The sequence below is a fragment of the Stigmatopora argus genome, chromosome 7 (genome assembly GCF_051989625.1).
Source record: "Stigmatopora argus isolate UIUO_Sarg chromosome 7, RoL_Sarg_1.0, whole genome shotgun sequence".
Taxonomy (NCBI): domain Eukaryota; kingdom Metazoa; phylum Chordata; class Actinopteri; order Syngnathiformes; family Syngnathidae; genus Stigmatopora; species Stigmatopora argus.
This window is the reverse complement of record NC_135393.1, coordinates 16,673,290-16,681,694: the sequence shown is the minus strand read 5'-3', so window position 1 is coordinate 16,681,694 and position 8,405 is coordinate 16,673,290. Positions and strand designations below refer to the sequence as shown.

Genomic DNA, 8,405 nt, shown 5'->3' with positions numbered 1-8,405 from the left:
ATTCGTCATTGTCCAATGTAAAATGAGCTTTGGAAAATGTAGCATAGCGCTAGCTAATATCGCAAGCAAGGACCAGCTACAAAGCTAATATAGTTATCATATTCTATTGCCTAAAAGACAATTCCTACCCAATTTTTCTTGACAAAAATGAAAATAGGCCAGGACAACAACAAGAAAAAATGGCGGACAAGTACATTTACCGTATGGATAAAAAAGATGAACCACTTTTAAACGCGGAGTAGGCGCTGATTTCAAATGGGTTTTCTTGCGAGGAAAAACCCGTCAAAAGTTTGTTTTAAAACTGTTGTACGAAACAACGAAAGGCTCGTTAATCTGTTGCTGGACTTTGAAGTGAAACTGGAGAAGAACGGTGCAGCTATAGAACGGAACGGAACTTTTCGCTAGCGATGCTAAGCTAACGCTTCAAAAGCTGCATTTTTGGAGCTGAACTTTCAGCCAACCAAGTTGGATTCAACTATGTCAAAACGCCCCCAACACGTCAAACCGGAGCTAAATTAGCCGAAAATGAAGAGCCATCGGCTAAAGTTTCAATAATTCCTGTTTATTTTTTACCAGATGTTGATTCGTTATTGTTGATTTGTGATTTAAAATGCTATGAATTGTTTTACATTAGGGAGAAAAAAAACCTGCCCACATGTCGCTAATGATTGTAGAAATTGTTACTTGTGTTGCACCGATACTATTTTTCGGGATTCTGATACGATTATGCTAACTAGCTGTGTGATAGCGATAGCGTAACACCCCTAAACGGTACAATATGTCGCAAAACTTTGTTTTGAATTATGAAGATTGACCAAATTGGCCAATGGCGGTCAAGCTACAGCCTTTCTGATTTTTTTGGGGCATTTATAGGCACTTCCTGTCCATTTTAGGGTATTTTCTGTTGATTTTGAGTCACTTTTTATTCATTCATGGACATTGCTGAGTTACTTCCTGTTCAGTGACCCAACAGGAAGTGATTCATATGCCCCAGGAAACAGGAAATGACTGAAAATTTAACAAGAAATGACAAAAAAATAATAATTTTGGGTTAGGGTTCTAAACATGGGAGGAATTTTTTTTTTAGGTAGCCGATGATAATGCCTGCATTTTGCTATCGTATTTGGGTCCTTTTTGATACCGGTATCGGTGCGACACTAGATGTTACAAAAGGTTAGGACTCAGGTAGCCTTTAACTTTGTACAAAACCAAGTTTATCTTGCTTTTTTTAGGGGTTGTTTTTGCACTTGTGTTTGTATAAAGCATATTCTTGCCTTTTTGAAAGATTCTAAACCGTTTGTTCATTATTATTTTGATTTTACCAACGTCATTTCAAAGAAATTTGTGTTTTTGTTACTCGGGATTGAACCCAAATCTCCATTTTAAGTGTAAATGATTTACAGAAATATGTATTTGTGTCCACGCAGATGTTTTGGGGAAATATAGCGCATACAATATTGGTACATTTTGGCTACAGATGTAACTACATCATATTTGTTGGATTTTTTTTAACTCACTGGTTGCCATTGACGGCGCTAGACATCCAATTTATTTGTAGTGGGAAGGTTGTTCAATCTAGTTGAAATAAATTGGATTTCCACTCATGATAAACTCTTTGAATTTGCATAATTGGACGTCTATCATCGTCTCCGGTGATTGACATTAATTAAATCCAAATGAGGATAAAATTTATTCTCATTTTTTTAATTTATAATAAGTCTAGTAATTATACTGACTGAGTATTTCCTATTAAATGATGTACTTGCATATTTCCCCCAATGCTTTTGATGTAGAAATTGTGTATAAGTTATATTTCTCTCCTCCCAGTAAAAAATAAATTGGACGTGTATGGCCGTTAATGGCATGGAATGAATTCCACAGTGACAAACTCCAATGAAATGTGAATATAGGCTCCATCTGCCCTTCGACTGGAATATTTTGGACTGGAAAAGGGAGCAGCAGCTGTTTGCAACATGTTTGTGCACTCTGCCAGTGTCTTTTATTTTGAAAAGTGATGACCGCAAAAACGACAGTATTAAAAATACATTTTTTCTAACATGGAGTTGTCTGTTTTTTGACAAAATCCTTTCAAATTTGAGATACAATCCACAGAGAATAGAAATTCGAGGATTACGAGGCTAAAGGCTATTTAAAATAATATCAGCCAATGGCTGCCAGCCCTCCCTCATCAAGATGAATTGGGCGTCCCCCTGAAACATGACCAGTCCCAGCCAGCCCTCCGTGCTTCAATAAATTGGGCATCTATGGACAGCAAATTTGTTAAGGTCCAACATCCTATCGTATTTCAATGTAAACATTGACATAATATATATTATAATAATAACTGCAATTAACTCATTGGCTGCCATTGACAAGAAGCCATTTTGACTGTAGAAAATGTATATTTTTGAATTAAATTTACTTGAATCATTGGACGTCTATCACCTTGACTTCCTCTGAAAAAAAGACCATTCACAGCCAGCCCTCCGTGTTCAAATAAATTGGACTTTAAGGGCAACAATCGTCTATCAATTTTATAAATCAACAAATTGCCCAATTAATTTCAACTGCTTTACTTGGGAATCTACGGCATTTCCCGCTACAAAGCGGACCGACTTGGACACCGACGCCGTCCTCATTCCGCCCGCATGACTGCGCTTTCGTTTTGGCCGACCAACGGCCCGTTGTGGCACCGTGTTATGCTTGGCGAGGAGGTTGTTAATCCGGCTCTCTCCCTTATCACAACACGAGCGGTCGCCTAGTTCATGAATCCCCCGCTCTTTAGCCCCGCCCTTAATTCACCGCCAAATTTTTTTAGGATTAAATCCGATTAATTTCAAGCTAAAGGCTATTCGGGGGCGACGTGCGGAGACATGCTAGCGCCGGAAAAACGTCCGCGGGGCGTTTAGAAGCCACAATTTAGCTTTAAGTGGCTCCTTCGGGAAAATCCTCACATGAATCAAGTGTGGAACTTGTTTTAACTGAATGTGGTTTTGTTGTAAAGCAGGATTTAAAAGAAAAACTGGTTTCTTATTAAATACTGAATGAAAGTGACTCGTGTGCAAACACACGTGACGGACGGATCAAGTTTTTTTTGTTTACTTTCAGAAGGCAAGGAATACATTTCTGGAAATTCAGCAAAGAGCCCAAGGTCACAGGGGTGCTGGAGCTAACTTTGGGCACCCTGAACTGGTTGTGTATCAGCCAATCGCAGGGCACAAGGACACAAACAACCAATCATTTATATCTAAAGTGTATATAAAGTGTTCACCAGATAGTCTTGCATGCATGTTTTGGCGATGTGAACCCGGAGAAAACCTGCAAACTCCACACAGGAAAGTCCAAAACTGGGCTCGAACCCTCGATCTCAGAACCACGAGGCCGACGTGCTAACCACTTTTCCCATTTGGACTATTATGACCCAAAAATTGACGTTCTTAACAACATTCTTTGTTTATGATTGGCAATAAAATATCACTTACCCAAAAAGGAGCATCTGGTTGGTTTTTCCTCTGGTTTTTGTCCACGAAAAGATGCGCCTCAAACAGTTTTTCCGATGATCCTGTTCCCAATAGTCTTGGGATCACAAAGACATTCCAGTTGTGTCCATCTTCTCTCAAGTTATGAAGATCTAAAACGGAAGTCCAGATGTAAAATTGGCCAATTTGGAATAACTAATAATAAATATCTTGCGTACTGGGAGTGGTGGCTAAGAAATCGATCCACGCACAGGTGTGCTTCCAGACACATAACGAATTAGCTCAAGAATGTTGCATTGATTGAGTGATTGTGTGCAGCTGTGTGGATTTATTTATTTCCAGTGAAATAAAGCCTCCTATTTTCCTCCAAAATGACACATTATCATTTAACCACCTACTAAATGCGCATTTAAACTGTTTTTCATGTTTGTTTGTTTTGCAGAACTTACACAGAAATGCAATTGACTTTTTATAGCGTTGCTGTCAAACAAGGAGAAGTTATAAAATTTCAAGCTGATAGATATCATGTAGTTTTTTTTTAATTTATTGACAGTGGTAAATGTCCAATTTATTTGAACAGGGAGGATATGATGTGAATGCTTCGTATTCAGAGCGTGAGACGACCAATCCATTTTGAAATGAAAGAATGTCCCCAATCGAAATGGATGTAAATCTCCTTTTGCTAACTACCACAACACATAGGCTGTGAAGAGTATGTATATTAATACCTGGGCTCACAGTCATGAGTTCAAAAAATACATTTTACAAAGTGTTGGGCATTTTACATGAATATAATCATTTTAGATATACACATACATTTATCTCATCTAATTTTCTGAACCGCTTTATCCACACTAGGGGTGCCGGAGCCTATCCCAGCTGACTTTGCGCCACAGGCGGAGGCACCCTGAATCGGTGCCCAGCCAATCACAGGGCACAAGGAGACAAACAACCATTCACACTCATACCTAGGCGCAATTTAGTGCGACCAATCGGTCTTTGGAACGTGGGAGGAAACAAGAGTACCCGGAAAAAACCCACGCAGGCCCAAAGAGAACACGCAAACTCCACACAGAAAGGTCCGAACCGGGATTTGAACCCAGGTCCCCCCGCTCTCTATAAAGAGAAATTAATTAAAAAAATAAAAAGGGTTAAGCGGGCTACTTCTTTTGAAGTGGGCACGACAAAACCAGTTTTTGGGGTTCGCAAGCTTGCTGACTGACAAGCACTTTCCTCAGCATAGAAAATCCTGGAGAGGCTCTTGAACAAACGTGACTTTTCCCGCCGCTCTCCAAACAAAGAATTTGCGAGCCGGCTGTAATGAAATGTTTAATATCGAGTAGGTCAGCAGGTGCCGGCGCACAATGGCTTTGCTCCGGGAAACCGGCGGCGCGGCGTCAGCTATGCTGACACTGGGGACCTCGCACACATTTAAAAAAAAAAAAAAAAGAATGAATGATGGCTGTAGTACCACTCCACAACAACAGGTGGCGATGCTAAGATAAAGGCTGTGTGGCCCGGGAAAGTAAATCATGAGTGCCAACTTTCTGTTTTAGGATCAAATTAAAATGAAGAGTATAGATGCATATTAAATTTCCTGATTTCCCCCCTTTTAAATCAATAATTGTAATTTTTTAATCCATTTTTTCTTTGTTTTTATTTCAAAAATCATTTTGTAAAATCTAAAAAAAATATATAAAAAAGCCCAAATAAACATTGTTTTACATCTATAAAAAACTGAATATTCAGGGTTTTTAATCCAGTTCTTTTAATCCATCTATTTAAAAAAAATCTAAATATTATATCTAAAATGGTCCGTCCGGCCCACATGGAATCGAGTTGACGTTAACGCGGCCCGCGAACCTACCCGAGTCTGACACCCTTGTTGTAGGGACTATTAATAATCAGGGCCCCTGCTGGTTGCAGACAAGAACTGCACTGACTTTTAACTATTTCAGCGTGAGATGTCCAATCATTTTGAAGTGGGAGAGTGGCAGCGAATGACGTATAATTTGACGTCTGGCGCACTCAATAGTGCCCAAAGAGTTAACAAATATACATGGAGCACTGGAGGAATACATAAGTACATAAAAAATACTATTAAAGTGGAAACATGTATAATAATTATATATAAAAACAATAAAAAAATAATATAGAACTCCCATGCGGCACATTAGAACCGTTCAAAATGATAATAAAATAGGAAAATGTAATTCTCTGTCCAACAAGTTAATTTTTTTTTAACGTAAATAGATATACATTTAAGGCTTTAATTGTAGAGATGAAATCGAAGTGAACTGTTAACCCCCTCCCATCCAATCGGATCAGCCCAATAGAAGCCAATGAGTTAAAAATACAACCGGACGACTAAAACAAAACCTCCTTTTCTTTAGAAATAACACAAACCACGCCACTCACAACCTAAGCCAAGCTTTGTAAAAAAATGATACTTTTTATAACCCCTGACAAACGCAATTAAAGCCAAAATGAGTCATACACTGGTAAGCCATTTGATGACTCGCCATCTTTTACAGGAAATGTCAAAAGACACGCCACCGCACCTGGCTCAAGCACTGGAGAAAAAAAAAAAAAAAAATCCCCCAATCACCGAATCATTTAATAACCCGAGGCCTTTTGTCATTTTTTTTTTCTTTGTCAATCCTGTCAAGGTGCGCTCGGAAAGGTTTCCCCCGTCATGAGATGGCTCCCGCGGCGACTGTTTTTCCCATTATTGGCTGTCTTTGGCGGAGTGCAAATACGCGGCGAGCGAGTGCTGAGTGACAGGCGGAATGAAGACTGTGAAAACACTCTGGCAATCCTCCACGCCGTACCTCATCAGGTTTAATCACAACCATGCCTGCTGCGTGCCCCCCGCCTGACTGACTTCTACAAAAGGAGTCCTTTCTCCACATAACCGCAGGATGAAAGTAATAACCCCTTCCTGCCCCAACGTCTCGCAAAAATACCAGAAAATAGCACGAAAATGACTGCACTCGTGCTATTTTACGCGTAGAAAACTACTAAATCGGTTGTTTTTAGCGTTTCCTCGTTCTTTAAAGCAAATAAATTGCTTTTCTCGGAAATTCTGGTTGTGATGTCACAACCAGAATTGAACATTTCTAGCTAGCTAGTGCTGCGCTAGCGCGTTACCTCGTTATTTAAACCAAAGCAATTGCTTTTCCCCCCTCGGAAATTCTGGTTGTGATGTCACAACCAGAATTGAACATTTCTAGCTAGCTAGTGCTGCGCTAGCGCGTTTCCTCGTTCTTTAAACCAAAGAAATTCCTTTTTTCCTGGAAATTCTAGTTGTGATGTCACAACCAGAATTGAACATTTCTAGCTAGTGCTGCGCTAGCGCGTTTCCTCGTTCTTTAAACCAACGAAATTCCTTTTTTTCGTGGAAATTCTGGTTGTGATGTCACAATCAGAATTGAACATTTCTAGCTAGCTAGTGCTGCGCTAGCGCGTTTCCTCATTCTTTAAACCAGGGGTCTCAAACTTGCGGCCCGCGGGCCAACTGCGGCCCTCGGGACGATAATTTGCGGCCCCCGTCTTAATATGAAAGATCGATTTTTTTTTTTTTTTTTTTTTTTTTTATTTATTTATTTTTTTTTTTTTTTTTTTACCCCTTTCCCCATGATGGCGCAGTTTAAGTGGCAGCCAGTGGCAGTAGCTCTGTCCACTCATGTTTTTCTTGTTTTACAGCATGTTTTACATGAAAAATTAGAGGGAACATTGACATGCACCTGCTTGTGGCAGGTGTGATACTGGTGTGCCGATAGCGAGCAATGATGATGTCGTGACCGGATGATTCGCCTAAAGACGTTTCGCCGACAGACGTTTGACAGACGGACAGGTCGTACTAGTATTTGTTAGTTTAATGATTAAATACAAATACTAGTATTTGTATTTAATCATTAAACGCTGTCTTCAGCTGGATTTGACCGAATTTGAGAGCATTTTGAGCCGTTTGGCGAATGGACGTCTATAGACATTTTTTTGCCTCCATCGCGATATCATCCAGTATTTGTATTTAATCATTAAATGCTGTTTTAGGATGGATTTGACCCGATTGCTGTCATTTTACGGCTCGGTTCTGCTACATCTGCCTGCCCAAGAGTGCTTATTCCCGGACTGCCATTGATGGTAGACGAACATTGATTTTTACTATAATTTGGACAACACCGGCGGCGGGCCGGATTAAAAATCCTAACGGGCCGTATATGGCCCGCGGGCCGAGGTTGAAAAACTTGTACACACACGATCCGGCAGGGCGAGCGTTCGAATCCCGTTACGGCGAAACCTCCGTTCGGCCGAATGAACGTTCGGTGGAACGTCCATTCGGCGACCTGCCCGTCTGTCAAACGTCCGTCGGCGAAACGTCTTTAGGCGAATCATCCGAGTACCGATGATGTCGCTCACACTGGTACTCAGTGCGCTCAGGGAGGTTGTCTTTCTGCTCAGACCAACAAAAAATTAGAGGGAACTTTGGTTCGGAGCTGAATGAACCAATCACGGTGAGGTATACGGCTATGGAGGGCGGGACATCGGCCGGGCTGTCCAGTGCCTTGCTCACTCACTCATTCATTCCTCCAATCAGCTGGGCGGAGGAGAAGCCGTGAGGCCGATCACTCCGCTCGGCGCGCACACTCCTCCGCTGCTCTCAGCATAGAACTGAATGAGGCGCTATGATCTGTGATCTAGCCTGTGTCAGTGTCTGTAGCCATCTCCGCGATTGAAACGGAGAGCGAAAGTGCACATGCGCCACAAACCCGCGCGACTGAATGTGAAAGATCAACCCGAGACTCATTCCAAGTGGAAAAACATATTACAGAGCCCCAGAGATGTCTCTTTCAAAGCCTGCCGTGAAGAGAAAGGTCGGTGATGAGCACAGACAGTTTCAAGAAAAGTGGGGAGTGCAATATT

At 41.0% G+C, this 8,405-nt stretch overlaps 1 protein-coding gene across 3 annotated transcripts in view; it reads right to left on the bottom strand.

Annotated features, from left to right (window-relative positions):
• LOC144078104 (dnaJ homolog subfamily A member 3, mitochondrial-like) overlaps positions 1-8,405 on the bottom strand; it is a 58,566-nt gene that overhangs the window by 27,438 nt on the left and 22,723 nt on the right. For all 3 annotated transcript variants that reach the window (XR_013301175.1, XR_013301174.1, XR_013301176.1), the window contains exon 13: positions 3,483-3,631. The gene's annotated coding sequence lies outside the window, so the exon portion shown is untranslated. The remainder of the gene's footprint in view (positions 1-3,482; positions 3,632-8,405) is intronic.